The sequence below is a fragment of the Stenella coeruleoalba genome (genome assembly GCF_951394435.1).
Source record: "Stenella coeruleoalba genome assembly, chromosome: 11".
Classification (NCBI taxonomy): Eukaryota; Metazoa; Chordata; class Mammalia; order Artiodactyla; family Delphinidae; genus Stenella; species Stenella coeruleoalba.
The window spans coordinates 31,552,761-31,570,169 of record NC_137157.1 but is presented as its reverse complement, the minus strand read 5'-3'; the positions used below and the strand labels follow the sequence as shown (position 1 = coordinate 31,570,169).

The 17,409-nt window shown below is 39.1% G+C and overlaps 2 protein-coding genes across 9 annotated transcripts in view; one reads left to right on the top strand and one right to left on the bottom strand.

Annotated features, from left to right (window-relative positions):
• Window positions 1–17,409, top strand: part of TMTC3 (transmembrane O-mannosyltransferase targeting cadherins 3) — a gene marked incomplete at its 5' end in the record, with an annotated part of 314,399 nt that overhangs the window by 288,240 nt on the left and 8,750 nt on the right. The window lies entirely within an intron of this gene.
• Window positions 6,435–17,409, bottom strand: part of KITLG (KIT ligand) — an 88,618-nt gene continuing 77,643 nt past the window's right edge. For all 5 annotated transcript variants that reach the window (XM_079938137.1, XM_079938140.1, XM_079938136.1 and 2 more), the window contains one exon: window positions 6,435–10,756. The gene's annotated coding sequence lies outside the window, so the exon portion shown is untranslated. The remainder of the gene's footprint in view (window positions 10,757–17,409) is intronic.

Sequence of the window (17,409 nt, the reverse complement as noted above, 5' to 3'; positions counted from 1 at the left end):
TTGATTTCTTCAGTGATCACTTCGTTATTAAGTAGTGTATTGTTTAGCCTCCATGTGTTCGTATTTTTTACAGATCTTTTCCTGTAATTAATATCTAGTCTCAGTGTTGTGGTCAGAAAAGATACTTGATACAATTTCAATTTTCTTAAATTTACCAAGGCTTGATTTGTGACCCAAGATATGATCTATCCTGGAGAATGTTCCATGAACACTTGAGAAAAATGTGTATTCTGTTGTTTTTGGATGGAATGTCCTATAAATATCAATTAAGTCCATCTTGTTTAATGTATCATTTAAAGTTTGTGTTTCCTTATTTCTTTTCATTTTGGATGATCTGTCCATTGCTGAAAGTGGGGTGTTAAAGTCCCCTACTATGAATGTGTTACTGTCGATTTCCCCTTTTATGGCTGTTAGTATTTGCCTTATGTATTGAGGTGCTCCTATGTTGGGTGCATAAATATTTACAATTGTTATATCCTCTTCTTGGATCGATCCCTTGATCATTATGTAGTGTCCTTCTTTGTCTCTTCTAATAGTCTTTATTTTAAAGTCTATTTTGTCTGATATGAGAATTGCTACTCCAGCTTTCTTTTGGTTTCCATTTGCATGGAATATCTTTTTTCCATCCCCTCACTTTCTGTCTGTATGTGTCTCTAGGTCTGAAGTGGGTCTCTTGTAGACAGCGAATATATGGGTCTTGTTTTTGTATTCATTCAGCCAATCTGTGTCTTTTGGTGGGAGCATTTAGTCCATTTACATTTAAGGTAATTATCGATATGTATGTTCTTATTCCCATTTTGTTAATTGTTTTGGGTTCGTTATTGTAGGTCTTTTCCTTCTCTTCTGTTTCTTGCCTGAGAAGTTCCTTTAGCATTTGTTGTAAAGCTGGTTTGGTGGTGCTGAACAGTCTCAGATTTTGCTTGTCTGTAAAGGTTTTAATTTCTCCATCAAATCTGAATGAGATCCTTGCTGGTAGAGTAATCTTGGTTGCAGGTTTTTCTCCTTCATCACTTTAAATATGTCCTGCCACTCCCTTCTGGCTTGCAGAGTTTCTGCTGAAAGATCAGCTGTTAACCTTATGGGGATTCCCTTGTGTGTTATTTGTTGTTTTTCCCTTGCTACTTTTAATATGTTTTCTTTGTATTTAATTTTTGACTGTTTGATTAATATGTGTCTTGGTGTATTTCTCCTTGGATTTAACCTGTATGGGACTCTCTGTGCTTCCTGGACTTGATTAACTATTTCCTTTCCCATATTAGGGAAGTTTTCAACTATAATCTCTTCAAATATTTTCTCAGTCCCTTTCTTTTTCTCTTCCTCTTCTGGAACCCCTATAATTCGAATGCTGGTGTGTTTAATATTGTCCCAGAGGTCTCTGAGACTGTCCTCAAGTCTTTTCATTCTTTTTTCTTTATTCTGCTCTGCAGTAGTTATTTCCACCATTTTATCTTCCAGGTCACTTATCCGTTCTTCTGCCTCAGTTATTCTGCTATTGATCCCATCTAGAGTATTTTTCATTTCATTTATTGTGTTGTTCATCGTTGCTTGTTTCATCTTTAGTTCTGCTAGGTCCTTGTTAAATGTTTCTTGCATTTTGTCTATTCTATTTCCAAGATTTTGGATCATCTTTACTATCATTATTCTGAATTCTTTTTCAGGTAGATTGCCTATTTCTTCTTCATTTGTTAGGTCTGGTGGGTTTTTACCTTGCTCCTTCATCTGCTGTGTATTTCTCTGTCTTCTCATTTTGCTTATCTTACTGTGTTTGGCGTCTCCTTTTTGCAGGCTGCAAGTTCATAGTTCCCATTGTTTTTGGTGTCTGTCCCCAGTGGCTAAAGTTGGTTCAGTGGGTTGTGTAGGCTTCCTGGTGGAGGGGACTAGTGCCCATGTTCTGGTGGCTGAGGCTGGATCTTGTCTTTCTGGTGGGCAGGTCCAGGTCTGGTGGTGTGTTTTGGGGTGTCTGTGGACTTATTATGATTTTAGGTAGCCTCTCTGCTAACGGGTGGGGTTGTGTTCCTGTCTTGCTAGTTGTTTGGCATAGGGTGTCCAGCACTGTAGCTTGCTGGTCGTTGAGTGAAGCTGGGTGTTGGTGTTGAGATGGAGATCTCTGGGAGATTTTCGCCATTTGATATTACGTGGAGCTGGGAGGTCTCTTGTGGACCAGTGTCCTGAAGTTGGCTCTCCCACCTCAGAGGCACAGCACTGACTCCTGGCTGCAGCACCAAGAGCCTTTCATCCACACGGCTCAGAATAAAAGGGAGACAAAGTAGAAAGAAAGGAAGAAAAGAAAAGAAAGAAAGAGAGAAAGAAAGGAGGGAGGGAGGGAGGGAAGAAGGAGGGAGGGAAGGAAGGAAAGAAAGAAACAAGATAAAATAAAATAAAATAAAGTAAGATAAAATAAAGTTATTAAAATAAAAAATAATTATTAAGAAAAAAAATTTTTTAAGAAAAAAACAAAACAAAAAAAACGGATGGGGGCATCCCTGGTGGCGCAGTGGTTGAGAGTCCGCCTGCCGATGCAGGGGACACGGGTTCGTGCCCCAGTGTGGGAAGATCCCACATGCCACGGAGCGGCTAGGTCCGTGAGCCATGGCCGCTGAGCCTGCGCGTCCAGAGCCTGTGTTCCGCAACGGGAGAGGCCACAACAGTGAGAGGCCCGCGTACCGGAAAAAAAAAAAAAAAGAAAGAAAACAGACAGATAGAACCCTAGGACAAATGGTGAAAGCAAAGCTATACTGACAAAATCTCACACAGAAGCATACACATACACACTCACAAAAAGAGGAAAAGGGGAAAAAATCATAAACCTTGCTTTCCAAGTCCACCTCCTCAGTTTGGGATGATTCGTTGTCTATTCATGTATTCCACAGATGCAGGTACGCCAAGGTGATTGTGGAGCTCTAATCCGCTGCTCCTGAGGCTGCTGGGAGGGATTTCCCTTTCTCTTCTTTGTTCTTACAGCTTCCGGGGCTCAGCTTTGGATTTGGCCCTGCCTCTGCGTGTAGGTCGCCTGAGGGCGTCTGTTCTTTGCTCATACAGGATGGGGTAAAGGAGCAGCTGCTTCGGGGGCTCAGGCCGGGGGGAGGGAGGGGTATGGAGTGCGGGGCGAGCCTGCGGCGTCAGAGGCCGGCGTGTCGTTGCACTAGCCTGAGCCGTGCGTTCTCCCGGGGAAGTTGTCCCTGGATCCCGGGACCCTGGCAGTGGCGGCTGCACAGGAATGGGGGTGTGGATAGTGACCTGTGCTCGCACACAGGTTTTTTGGTGGCGGCAGCAGCAGTCTTAGCGTCTCATGCCCGTCTCGGGGGTCCGCGCTTTTAGCCGCGGCTCCCGACCGTCTCTGGAGCTCCTTTAAGCAGCGCTCTTAATCCCCTCTCCTCGCGCACCAGGAAACAAAGAGCGAAGAAAAAGTCTCTTGCCTCTTCAGCAGGTCCAGACTTTTCCCCAGACTCCCTCCCGGCTAGCTGTGGCGCCCTAGCCCCTTTCAGGCTGTGTTCATGCAGCCAACCCCAGTCCTCTCCCTGCGATCTGACCACAGCCCGAGACTCAGCTCCCAGACCCCGCCCGCCCCGGCAGATGAGCAGACAAGCCTCTCGGGCTGGTGAGTGCCGATCGGCACCGATCCTCTGTGCGGGAATCTCTCCGCTTTGCCCTCCGCACCCCTGTTGCTGCGCTCTCCTCTGTGGCTGCGCTCTCCTCTGTGGCTCCGAAGCTTTCCCCCTCCGCCACTCCCGTCTCCGCCAGTGAAGGGCCTTCCTAGTGTGTGGAAACCTTTTCTCCTTCACAGCTCCCTCCCACTGGTGCAGGTCCCATCCCTATCCTTTTGTCTCTGTTTATTCTCTTTTCTTTTGCCCTACCCAGGTACGTGGGGGGGGGGGGGTTTCTTGCCTTTTGGGAGGTCTGAGGTCTTCTGCCAGCGTTCAGTAGGTGTTCTGTAGGAGTTGTTCCACGTGTAGATGTATTTCTGGTGTATCTGTGGGGAGGAAGGTGATCTCTGCGTCTTACTCTTCCGCCATCTTCCCCTCTAGGATCTCTAATGACGTTCTTAAAATAAACCTTACTCATTAGAATATAGAAAAGCTGGATTCATAAAAGTCTCCAAAGGAGGAAAAGGAGGAGGAGGGGGATAAGGAAGAAGCAGCAGCTGCAGCCAAAAGGATCATTTATATGTGTATCAAAATCCCAAGAAATAAGACAGGAGTACAGATGAGTGACAGTGAAGTAGGTGCTCATGCCATCAACAAATGAAGGAGAAGAACCTGAGAGTTAGTACATGAAAGCAACAGTGAATAGCAGTGGGTATGTAATCTGATAACATGAGATTCAAATCTGGGAGGGATTAAGGAGTGATGACCCAGAAGCAGCAATGAGGACCAGAGAACCCACTGCCAGACCCAGTGACAGTTATGGAGGAAACACAGCCACCAAATGAGAGGGCTGAAGAGGCAGATATATCCTCAAAAGACAGCCTCATTTTCATTTTGAAGAAAAAGTTCTAAAAGTACATTGGATTTTGCTAAGTATGGACTGAAATTCCAAAAGGCACACATTATAGTACAATTTCAATGTCCATCTATAATTTCCTGGCTATGGTAGTGGATAAAGGTTTATCTGGGCTGATGCAAAGTGTTACACATTCTTCTAATAAATGGGAAAAGCGAGGTTAGAGGATAGTATTACATAAATATGTATGTACACATAGTTTTTCTGAGGGTTAACAAGAAATACCTGTTTTCCTGTGGAGGAAAGAACTTTAATGTTGGAGGGAGAATTTTACCTTTATTTTATACTCTGCTGTAGTACAATATTGCAATGCATGATGATGTGAGATAAAATATGAATACTTATTGGGTCTTTGATATTAAGGAATAATTTTTCTTAGGTGTGACAAAGGTATTACGTTCTAAAATTTATAATTTAGAGATACACATATAAATATTTACAGATCAAATATTTGTAGGTATTAGCCTAAAAATAATATGAAAGGGGTGGTGGGTAAGTGGTGTAGTAGGTGACTTAGATAAAATAAGATCATTCAGCACTTAAGTAAGATTGAAGCTAGGTTATGGTTACATGGAAGTTCATTACACTACTCTACTTTTGCATATATTTCAAATTGTCCATGATAAAAAGTTTTAGAAAATAACTTTTAACTTATTGAACATTGCAATAGGTAATACCTATTCAGATTCAATGTTGTTTCAATTCCATGCTTTATTATTGCTTTAAATTGGGGGAATGCAATGATATAAGTCTTCACGGTCCTAGTCCTCATGTGTTTATAACTTAAAGGGGAAAACAAACAATTAGCAACCCCCTGCCCCCCCCCCAAAAAAATTATGAGATGTGTCGAGGAGGGCTTTATAAACCATGTTGAGTTTGGGTTTGGTCCTGAAAAATAATGAGAAGCCATTTCAGTGTTTTAATCAGAGGAAAGTATTATCAGTTGTCTCCATATTATTCACTCTAACATGAGGAACTGATTGAAAAAGGGCTAAATAGTGGAGGAGTGCGATCAGTTACAAGGCTATTATCGTCTAGGCTTATATTGATGGAAGTTTGTAATATAAAGCGTGAGCAGAGGAGGAAAAATCAGCAAAGAAACTGAAAAGAAATGGTGGGTGAATAAGTGTGATGTCATAAATCTAGAGGATGTGGTCTCAGGAGTCCAATACCAACCAGGGGCTAGGCAGGATGATTACTTATTGCCTAAACCACATAAGCCATAATGGTGTATGATCTTGCCATTCCATCCCTCTTCTCAGAAGCACGCAATGGCTTCGCATGGCCCCTAAGAAGAATCTGCCCTCCTGTGGCATTCAAGGCTCTGGTCTCATCTCACTGTGTATCCCTTTATGCACTGTATGCTCAGGATTGGATTTGATGGGATAAATTGAGAAATTTTAAAACTACTTGCTTTGGAAAACACTGCTCAGGCTGGGCATAATTATCCTTCTTTATCAAAATTTCTCATCCTTGTAAATCTTAGCCCAAACACCAACTCCCCCATGATCATCCCTAGGCTGTCTATTTCTTCTTCCTGTGTGCCCCAAGTACATTAACTAGACCGCAGTTTTGCACTTAGGTAATTACTTCACTGTGGCTTTATGCAGTTGACAGTGGTTTTCCTATCTTCTCCCCAACTAAGTTAGAAACCCCTTGAGATCCAACAGTGTATTAATTCAATTTTACCTTCTTTGATTACTTTACCTATCTTCCTTGATTACTTAACCAATACATATTTATTGGAATAAAATGATTTATCTCCTTTTGTGCATATTAGAATAAAATCTAGACTAATGATGTTTTCCATAGAAAACTTTGAGTTTACCGTAAATGCTCAACCATGTTATGAACATGTGTGATAACTTTAAGATAATGACAGGGCAAATTTGAGTGCATAAAATTCTTTATTTAGAACAATAAAGTATGTGTATATATAATGTAATTTCAAATTCAAACCTGTATAAAAAAGGGTCAGGACATAAACCTATTTTAAAAAGTACACATACAGTACATACACATCACATTTTACAACCTTTTTTATTTAACTTCAGTCATAATAAAACTATAGAATAATGTTGACATACATTTACATTACAATATGCAAACTCCAATCTATGAACTAGCAATATATCTGTGCATCCATCTAAATGTCTGAATACTTTAAGTCCATTGATTTAAAAAATAGTGGCAAGTGGACACTATAATCACACATTAATCCTTAGAATATAGGAGAATAGGGTATTTTGATTGGAAATTTTTATTTAGTGAGTCATAGCTCAGAAATCAAGTAACTGAAAATACTATGTTTTTTTAGTTTAAACAATTTTATTTTGAAAAACAACATAAGATGTAATTGGAGACGGCGGTTATAAATACATGTACGATGCTTAAGAAACATTTTAGGATCAAGAATATCCATTTTAATATGGATTATTTCTAAAACAGTATCTTGTTAGGAAATGAAAGTACCATTATTTTATCTTTACAAAGGCATTCCCAGCAACATCATAAACTGTGTGATCAAACACCACAAATGAACTGGTTGGAATTTCAATCTGAATGTTTATATTTTAATGCCAATTTCAGAATAATACTGTTTCAAAACAAGCTGGCTTTCTCTAAAATTCTTATCCCACTTTCCAATCCTGAAATATAATTTATGGTTTACCCATCTCCAAACGGATTCGAAAGTATCTTTTTGCACTTAAAAACTTTATGAGCATCTTACATTTTTCTGCTCTTAGCTTTTAAGAAAAATGAGAGCATTTAAATGCTTGATTTGGTACACTTCCAAATGTTACACACATCTCATCTTGGGTAAAATGTACTCTTGGTTTTCATTCTTCAGAGGTGATCCAAAAATGTTTATTTAAGCAACGGAAAAAGCCATCTCTTGTGTAAGTGGTTATCCGACTCACCCTACAGGAGACTGATCTTCACTTTTACGAATGGACCCTATTTACATTACAAACAAGAACAGCCATAGCTTTTTATGTTCAAATTGCTTATTCACAGAGATCAGAGTTGGATATTTTATATGCGATAGTTTCAGCTCTATTTTATCATCTTTGTCAGTCACGTATCAATAGGTTTCTCTCATACCTATGGTATGACTTGACTTCACCATATAGATAAATAAAAATTGAGAGCCAAAGAAGGGCAGTGATTTACCAATACCTGTTAATGGCAGAGTGGAAGCTCCTGACAATTTTTCCTAACATCCATCCCACTGTGTCCAACTGCCTTCTTGAAAAATATATTTCTTAGTTAAATTAGAATAGGTTGGGAATGGCTAAAAGCCCCATACTGGAATTACATTTTGAAACCAGAACCTAGCTTCAGAAAAACATTAAGAAATATCCATGAATTCTGCGTGGAGTTTTCTATTAATTTAAAACTTCATTTGAATTAGAATACCAAAATATGCCACAAAGCTTCTCCGGAGTACTTTAATTCTTACTAAAAGCAGATATTTCATTGTGAACATACTTTATCATACATTGTCATTTTTCACATAGTTAATCCTTTTCAAAGAGAATAGGGTACTTGTTCTGTTAAAGTATTGAAAAAAATAACTTGTTTCTGACTCATTAGAAAGTGGCTGTGTGGTAAGCAGATCAGATTATAATACAAAATCAAGCAACGCTTTGATATCACAGGGCAGGCACCGTTTATCAGTGCCAGTTTCTCTATAGATTTGGGTTCTACCACAGAGGTACAAAGCTTAATTATACTTTACTCTAAAGTATAATTTAGCATCTGCAGACTTCTGAAACCATTTTAAAAGACAATTTTGAAACATTACAAAAGAGAACTATCAGATACATGGTACCAGTTTAAAAGGTGATTTCACAGTTTAAGATGTCAGTTGTGAGTTTTCCATGATTTATAAAGGATGTTCAGAACACATATTGGATAAAATAAAGCAAAGACATATATGTATATATATTTTTTAATCTCCAAGTAGATATGAGAGTTCATTCCCAAGCAACTACCAACCAAAGTAATGTTCAACATTTTTCTATTGTTCGTGTATTTTACTGAATTTTAGTGTTTTAAAAATTGGTAATCCACACAACTCTCAATGAACCAATACATTTAATTAGGCAGAATACATCTCCCCTCGCCTACCGTGCCAGATTTCATAACTTGCTGAATTTGTTTATTTAACCCTATCAATTAGGACCATGTCCTTGTGTGTTAAAACCCAGCTACCAGCTTTGAGAACAAAAGTACATCTATTATACTCTAAAGCTCATTAAGCAGCATTTTTACATACTTACAAAAACTGAAACCATTGCTGAAACAAACTATTAGATTGAGAAGTATCAATCTTCTCAATTGACACATGACCTACACACATACTCATGTTAATCTATGTCTATTTTCTTCAAAACAATCAACATCACACACTGAGACAGGTCCTTTCAGCCATTAACTTGATCTCTGGTTTTATTATATATAATTGGTTGTACCATGGGATATTTGAGGGACTGAATAAATTAATGCAACTTCCCAAAGCATCTGGGTTGTATCTTAGAGACATGACTAGTGTTTGAGGAACCACAGCACTTTAGAGGAGGGATCGTAGAAATCATCTGAGCTCTTTGGTATAAAAAAGAGCAAGGGCCACTTACTAGAGTTGTATTTGAATTAGCTTTGAACATAAGCTAAAATCCAGCTCTACTAGAAGTTCTTGGACTTTTGAAAACAAAGGAAAGATAGCAGTTTTTCATGCCCTTCTCTGTCACTGCATTGAAAACAGTCATGTGATGGTGATAGACATGGCAATGATGTTATCACAAGGATCAAGTTAGAATGGAAAGCTTTGGATTCCTGTATGTGTACGTTTGTGATATATTAAAAGAATCTTCATCAAAATAAACCAAAAGAAATCATTCCTTGACCTTAGTCAGATGGTCCTTTGAAATAAAAAAAATTGGCAAGGGAAATTCACTTAATGTCTTACAAGTTCTGGTTTAAAAATGCAATGTCCATCTTGGGAGTTCCTGCCAAGTTCACTCAATATGACAAAAACGCTGTCGCATATTTTAATAGCAAACTGACATGCGTAACTACATAAAGCTTTCTTTTTATTTTTAATTCATAAACCTTAATGAATACAGAGTGCCTGATTTTAAATAAATGGATCCTTTAAACAGATAATGGTGATTATACTATAAATAACTAAAGTTTCCTGATCCCCTGCATTCTTGTAAAAGCCAAGTCACCTAGTTTTCAACACCCATATTAGCATGTGTGTGGTTATCTAACCATAGATACTAAATATCATAATTTATATTTACTCTCTCCCACAGCAGAAATTGAAAATGCGGCCTCCATACATTCAGTGATTTCTCCTAAGTCCCTTTACATAACTCTGTGATAGTTTTAGAATATAAACATTTTGTAATATAATTTGCAAGCACAATTTGTACACGCCATAGTGGTCAAGGGCAAAGGCTGACTTCACCAGGGGTGCCAGATGCCCCCCTCGGCAGACTGTTCTGCTGGGCAGTGTCCACAGCTTCTTCGTGTGATGACTCTTTCGGAGTCTCTCCTCTGCAAAGGCATCACTGTTGTGTAATTCAGTACTGGCTCCCCTGCATGACTAAAGTCAGACAACCATGTCCGTTTGTCTAGTGGGATACGGTTGAGCACACTCTGTGTCAGAAAGAGACCAAGCTCAGACCCATATCATTCCTTGATCAGCAGCTAGAAGGCTGACCTGCCCCTACCCCCACCCTCTTTTCCCACTGCTTTCTAAATGAACAGTGGCTGATGCTATGGAGTTTTTGTTTTTTGAATTTTTTCTAGATCCCTTTGATAAAAATGATGACCCCCACTATCCAGGCTGAAATCTACTTGCAGAGACCAAGATAACTATGAACTGCAGGTTGTAACTGTAAAATAAAGCTATGTGGTTTTTCAACAATTAGACGTTTCTGGAGGCATGCAAAACGGTACGTGCAGCCTGGGACACGTGCTGTCTCTCCCAACATCAGCTGCAAGTTCTAATTGAGACCACAAATCCCCCAGGTCCTTAAAATAGAGTCCTGCTCGGTGCAAGTTCTTCTTTACAGATGATTAATTCAGTGCCAGTTTCACAGTAAAACACTTTGTTCCAATTTCTGAATCATCCACATAGTCATGGGTAGCAAGAACAGATAAAGATGCGGTCTGTCACTCCAGACAGAATAGGAATTTGTTTAAAGCTGCTTCATTTATGAAGCAAACATGAACTGTTACCCGCCTAGAGAAGAAAAAAGAGAGATTATAGCATATCTGCTTTCTACCTTCTTTTCATTCTCAGTAGCTGAATTCATGTGGCTTTGAATGAGTAATAGATTTACAATGCATGCTTCACTTACACAGCCTAAAATAACTTGACAAATGTTTCCTAGATGCAGTGATCAGTCACTTGCTGATCTCCCTAGTAACATTTTACATAATCTGAAATGATCTTACTGTTTACTGAGTGTCTCTTCCCATTAGAATGTAAGCCCCATGAGGAACATAGAGCTTTTGTTTATCTTTTTCACTGCTGTATTCCAACACCTAGAACAGTGCCTGGTACAAAATAGATACGGGTGTCCCCTGCTTTTCAAAGTTCCCTTTATACCACTTTGCTTTTACAAAACACCTACTTTAGTACCTGTTTTCAACAAACGAAAGAAATCCAAAGAGGATTTTTGCTTTTATGAAAAAAGGCAAAAAGAGACCGTCGCATTCAGGGTTTGTTCTGCAGTGAGCCTACAGAGGCAGTGTGCACCGCCAGCAGTGAGAGTGGCACCGCCAAGTTCTTCCCCGGAACTACACTTAGCCTCTCAGCATAAAGCCACCATAACTTTGAATTGTGTCTACGAGCATCTGTGCTTTACATAGATTTATTTTATGCATCGCATTAGCAAGATGTATCCTAAGGTGATTGCGTCTTTGCTTTAGGCCATTTTGGTTTAAGACAGGTTTCATTGGAATGCTCTACTTTTGCATAGCACTGGAGGGGGACACTTGTACTCAATAAATATTTCTTGAACATAGAGTGGATGAATGAATACCCTGTGGCTTTCATACCCCCAAGCACAGCACAGATTATCTCCATTTCTGATGAGTGTTATCAATCTATGTAGCCTTGAATTTCTCTAACAAGCCTTTGAAGAGGTTGTAAACAGGTGGTGAGGGAGAGGGTCTGAAGAACAATGGCGGTGTTCCGAGTGGAGAAGTGGAGATTGATGGAGTGGCATGCAAGAGATATCTGGGACAGGCGGAGAGGCTGATCAGAGGCCACCCACAAATGACAGCCTCCTAGCCACAGATCAGTGCCAGTATCCTGACTGCCTAGCCAGGTTCTAGCAATCACTTCTCCCAGCTGAGGAAAGAGCAGCAGTAGGATCTCCTTCAGTGCTGTCAGCCAGAAGAAGAAAGATAGAAATCCTGGCACCACATTCCTGACAAAGCCTCTGGGGAAGTTCATTTGGCCTCAGCACAGCTTACTGTACTTGCTGAAGCATGAAAGCCAGACTCTGTTTTAGCTTTTCAGTGCTGGTGTTAACCCACTGAGCTTTGGACTCAGCTTTCAGATTTTTCAGCTTTCAGGTGAAGTATTTGTACTTCCTTATCTTTTTTTCTTTTTTAATTATAGGCAGCATTTGCATGCTATCTTCAATCACAACCCCTAAATAAATGTGTATTTTGCATTTAGTTTCTTCCCTACTCTTTTCCTATTTTGTCCTTATTTATCAATCCCAGAACCAGAGATCACTGGTTTTAAAATGTTTGAGATCATTACATAGGCTATATATAAAACTTTATAGTATGAGTGATAAGAAGTACAGTGTTTTTTTCCAGTAATATGCTAAATGTATATTACTCTAATGTAATATATGAAATGTATGCAATCATTAAATGTAATATATTGAAAATGTAAATATATAAAATGTAATAATATACTAAAAACCATATTACATGACAATTTACCAAAGAGAGAACTCTAAAAAATAGAAAACCTGTATTTAGGAAAGCAGAATTAAATACTGGAGGAGAAATTAACATGCATTAAGAGCAAATTTCAGAAATGCAAATTACCTAGCAGATATTTTAAAAATAAAACTTGGTTAGAAAAGCAGAAGGAAATCACAAAAAAGCAAAAAATATATATATTTTTTGAAAAAGCTACAAATAACTTGAAACTCTAAACGTAAGCGTAGAGAAGCAAGATTGGAAATCTATTCTGATTATGTCTTTAGATCATTTCGCAAAGAAAACAAACATAAAAACCAACAAATGGTTTCCCATAGAACGAAACTACCATTTTTATAATAATACCATGGATTCTGGCAACAACCTCACGAAATAAATAGGGTGAGTATTATTATCCTCCCATTACATTTGAAGAATCAGGGGTTAAAAGACAACTGACTCATCCAGGAACCTACAGCTAATTAAGGTGCAGATTAGACCCAAGTCTAATCCCTTCTAATCCTCTGCATCACAATGTATCTACACAGAGCGAGCTCCAAACCAAAACCTTCAAAATTCTAGAAATTCTTAGGAAATATGTGGTAAAGAGTCAAAGATCTGGCCATTGGTAACCAACCATTATTGAGTCCTGTGCAATGAATGTCCCAGCATAACTTGCCCTCATCCCTATTCCAATTCTAGGATCGACTTTCTTCTGTCTTAGATCTACTGGAAACTTCCAGGTTGTGTTTCTTTTATGAATCTCTCCACCAGCCTAATTATAATAAGAATTACTTTCTAGGGGTTTCCCTGGTGGCCCAGGGGTTAAGAATCTGCCTGCCAATGCAGGGAACATGAGTTCGAGCCTTGGTCCGGGAAGACCCCACAGGCCGCGGAGCAGCTAAGCCCGTGTGCCACAACTGCTGAGCCTGTGCTCTAGAGCCCACAAGCCACAACTACTGAGCCTGCGTGCCACAACTACTGAAGCCCACGCGCCTAGAGCCTGTGCTCTGCAACAAGAGAAGCCACTGCAATGAGAAGCCCGTGCACCACAACGAAGACCCAACACAGCCAAAAATAAATAAATTAAAAAAAAAATTACTTTCTACACTTACCATGCTGGGATAAGTCCCTAAACACCGCCATCTCAGTATCTACAAACTCATGCTGTTTACCGTCAACCAAACTGGGCCTTCTCCGTGATTACACGGTCCTTCTCCCAAGGTCTCAATTAAAATTCTTCGTGGATGACTTCCCAATCCCCAATCTATTATTTGCAGCGCTTACTGTACTCTGAATTTCCAGTGAAGCATATTTGGCCACTGGTTAATAATTCCTAACGGCTCCTTCTCCCATTTTTTTCTATTGGCACTGCCATCTGGTTAGTCCCATAGGCTCCAAATCATCCCTGATTACTGCCTGCGATGTCAAGCCTCACATCCCATCAGGAACTAGGACTTATTCTTTTACTGCAGTGACTCCAAAATGGCCTATGCTTTCCTATCTCCATGGCTGTGACCCTAGTTCAGGTTGTCATTCTCTCACACCTGTTTTGAAGATTGGCCTCCTAAGTGGACTCCTTGATTCCAGGTCACCACTCCCATCCATCTGGCCACGCCAACGTCTGATTACTTTCCTAAACCTCTGCTTTGATTGTATTATGTCTTTTCTAAACCCTCCAACAACTCCTTATATTACTCAATAAAGTGTAAGCCCTGTACTTGGAATTCAGACCTTGTTTCAAACTGATGCCCATCCTTTCTCAGCATTTTAACCCTTTATGTGTACTTCTACTGGAGTCCAGCTGTACAAACTCTTGAACACAGTCTGTACTTTCAGCTCCCTGATTTAACTTATGCCATTTGCAGTATCTGGATTTACCACTTCCCTATTGCCAGTAAAATTGTAGCAATCATCCAAGATCCAGTTCCATACAAATGCCACCTCCATCACCCTTACAATAAAGCCTTTCTCCGAATGATTTCTCTCCCCAGTTAAATAAGACAATTGTATATGGGTGGTACAATTCTATGGGATGCCATCTGTACCAGTCATTATCTAGAGCTATGTTCAGGGCACATCCTCTACAACCATATGCAGTGGCTTTGCCTTTGACTCATTATTGCATTTCTTTGTCAGCTTTTTTTGTTGTTTTTTAACCAAAATCTCCTTTAGTCTGTTTTAAAATAGGTTATTATGCATATGTCTTATCTCCTTTTGTAGGCCATAAGCAATTTGAGGACAGAACTAGGTTATATTAAGCTTTGCATCCAACAGTGCACGTACTAGAGCTTGTTGGTGTCACATTTGTGGCTAGAATGAAGAGTAAAATTGTGCTATGATCTACTCTATTTCTTTCTCTTAAACTGTGCTACACGCAACCCAATAAATGAAAAATTCTTCTGGGATGCCACATACGTATACTTGTCATTAGCTAGTTGACTAAATACATTTTTAACTTTTTGCAGAGATAATTTCACGTTTGATGTCAAATAAACACAGCTTTTGTATATTTTCTCTTAGAGGCAACTTCTTTTGTTTCTGGGTCATTATCTACATTCCTTCCTTGTATTTAAAATATCAAATCCTCCTCTTCATTTTCCAATTATAGGTTGGAGAACTATTCCATATGTTTTCTATTCTAGTGTTCCAATATTTGTCCTGGTTTAATTTCTTTTAGTTCATGAAACTTCTATTTCAGGGAGAAATCCTTGCCACAAACCTGAGTCATTCCTTATATTTTCCCCTTTTTTTGTGAAGCAAGAAAATGACTATAATCCAAATTATAGCCAATTTTTAAAATATATAATTACAACTCCATATTTCATTTCTATGTTGGTACTTTTTACTACTGTTCTTCTTATTTCTTGGCATATTTCCTCTCCTACCATGTCACAGTCTGTTCCCCCAAGCCTTTCCCTCCACCACATCCCTTTCCCCAAATTATACTCAAATTTCCTTGGCAGGTTTTACCAAACCTCTGTTGATACAAGGAACAGGCTTTCTGTATACGATGGGTACTCAATAAATGGTTACAAATGATACATATATATTTTGACTTCGGGGTTTGCAGATTCATGATAATGAGCTGCTTCTATTTTCCTCCTTTTATCTATCTTGCCCTCAGTATTTGAATTCTTATTTACTTCTACCTACACACGTCTATTTTTGTTTTTACTCCATAAATTTTATTCTCACGTTACTGCAGTTCTCTGAGGTATTCATCCATCTCTCCATTCATTTATTCAACAGATACATTCATCACTTGTATGTGCAAAGTGTCAACTATATAGTTTAATGGGATTCCAAAATGATATTCAGAAACCAATCCTGTCCTCTAAGAGCTTATGGTTTAGAAGAGGACACAAAACGTCTATGTAAGTGGCTGTGAGTAAGTAACGTCTATGTAAGTAATGGTAACTAATACCATATTAATATTGTATGAAGTGTAATACAAAATATAATTAGAGGGCCATAAAAGAGAGATTACTTTCATTTGGGAAGTTAGCTTTTTGGAGGTGGTGGTTCTGAGCTGAGCCTTGAGAGAGCTTTGCAGAAATGGTGAGAAGTAAGGTCATCTATTTTACACCAGCTCCTCAATGGTATGTGACGAGTTTATTTCTAAACAATTTGGGGCTTCTTTAACCTAATTTCATTCGTTTAATTGTATGAGTAACATTTCAGATTTTAAGAAAAATAATTTAGCCATTTCCCATATGACTGTATTCCCCCTTGCTGTACATACTCTGCTGTCCTACTGACCAAAATCAGCAAATTACACACACACATACACATACAAGATAAAAATAAACCTTACTGCACTTTTTAAAAGATTGTTTTAAAACATCTTATTTTATTGCAGTAAGAACACTTAACACAAGATCTACCCTCTGAACACAGTTTTAAATGCACAATGTAGTTTTTTTAACTCTAAGCATTATGTTGTATAGCAGGTCTCTAGAACATATTCATCTTGCGAAACAAAAGAACCTTAAAAAAAAGGCCACTTCAGCAGAGCTATCTTCCTTACCACTTGGTAAGATTTTCATTTAGGGTTTATTTATTCACTCAGTCACTTCAACAGACATTTATTGAGCGCCTACAGTGCTTAGGCAACAAGTGAGGTACTTGTGAGGAGATATAGCAAGAACCAGACAGACTCACTTCCTGTCCTTGTATATTCCCTGACCAGCATGTGTAAGTTGCTTGACTACAGCTGCTTTAAAATGCCATCTTTCTTTCTCCTAGACAAGTGCCCTGGGCTTTTCCATCATAATCCATTTCCCAAATGTCACAGGACAAATGCCACGATTAAACACCACATCACCTATGTGCCAAAACAGGATCCCAGTGATGCCATTGAAAAGCAAACCACAGAGAACATTACTTGAGCCTTTAAGGTTCAATTAACCATTTAATGTGTAGTTGGTGGATGTCTGGCTTAAGGGAAGTGAAGCAGCAGTGGGGAAAAAACAGTAGGTTTGTACTGGGATTGGAGGTCAAAGACATGTTTCTTGGAATAACAATGATTTCAGCTTGGGGAATACTGCACCCGAAAATAAAAAGGGTCAAGTGAAGGGTTTATTCCTTTACAGTGTTTGACAGGAAACATGAGGCTAGAGGACAGCTAGGATGGGAGCAGAAGAGAGGGTGCTATTCGTGCTCTAGACGTGGTGACCAAGGGCATGATTCAAGGCAAAAATGAAGTCTGTGTAATAGCAGGGTTAAAGTGTTAGAGGCATATGCGACATAATTACTATTATTATATGATGTTATTTTTGGGTTGTTGAAAAATGATGTTTGATAAAAGTGAGTTCCTGGAGGAGACAAAGGCTCTGTGACCCAGTTTCCCTGGGGAAGGTTCAATCTAGAGAGAAATCTCTGAATCTGGGACAGAAGGGAAAGCTGGAAGGACAGTGACCTGTAAGGAAAAGGTGAAGCTCACCG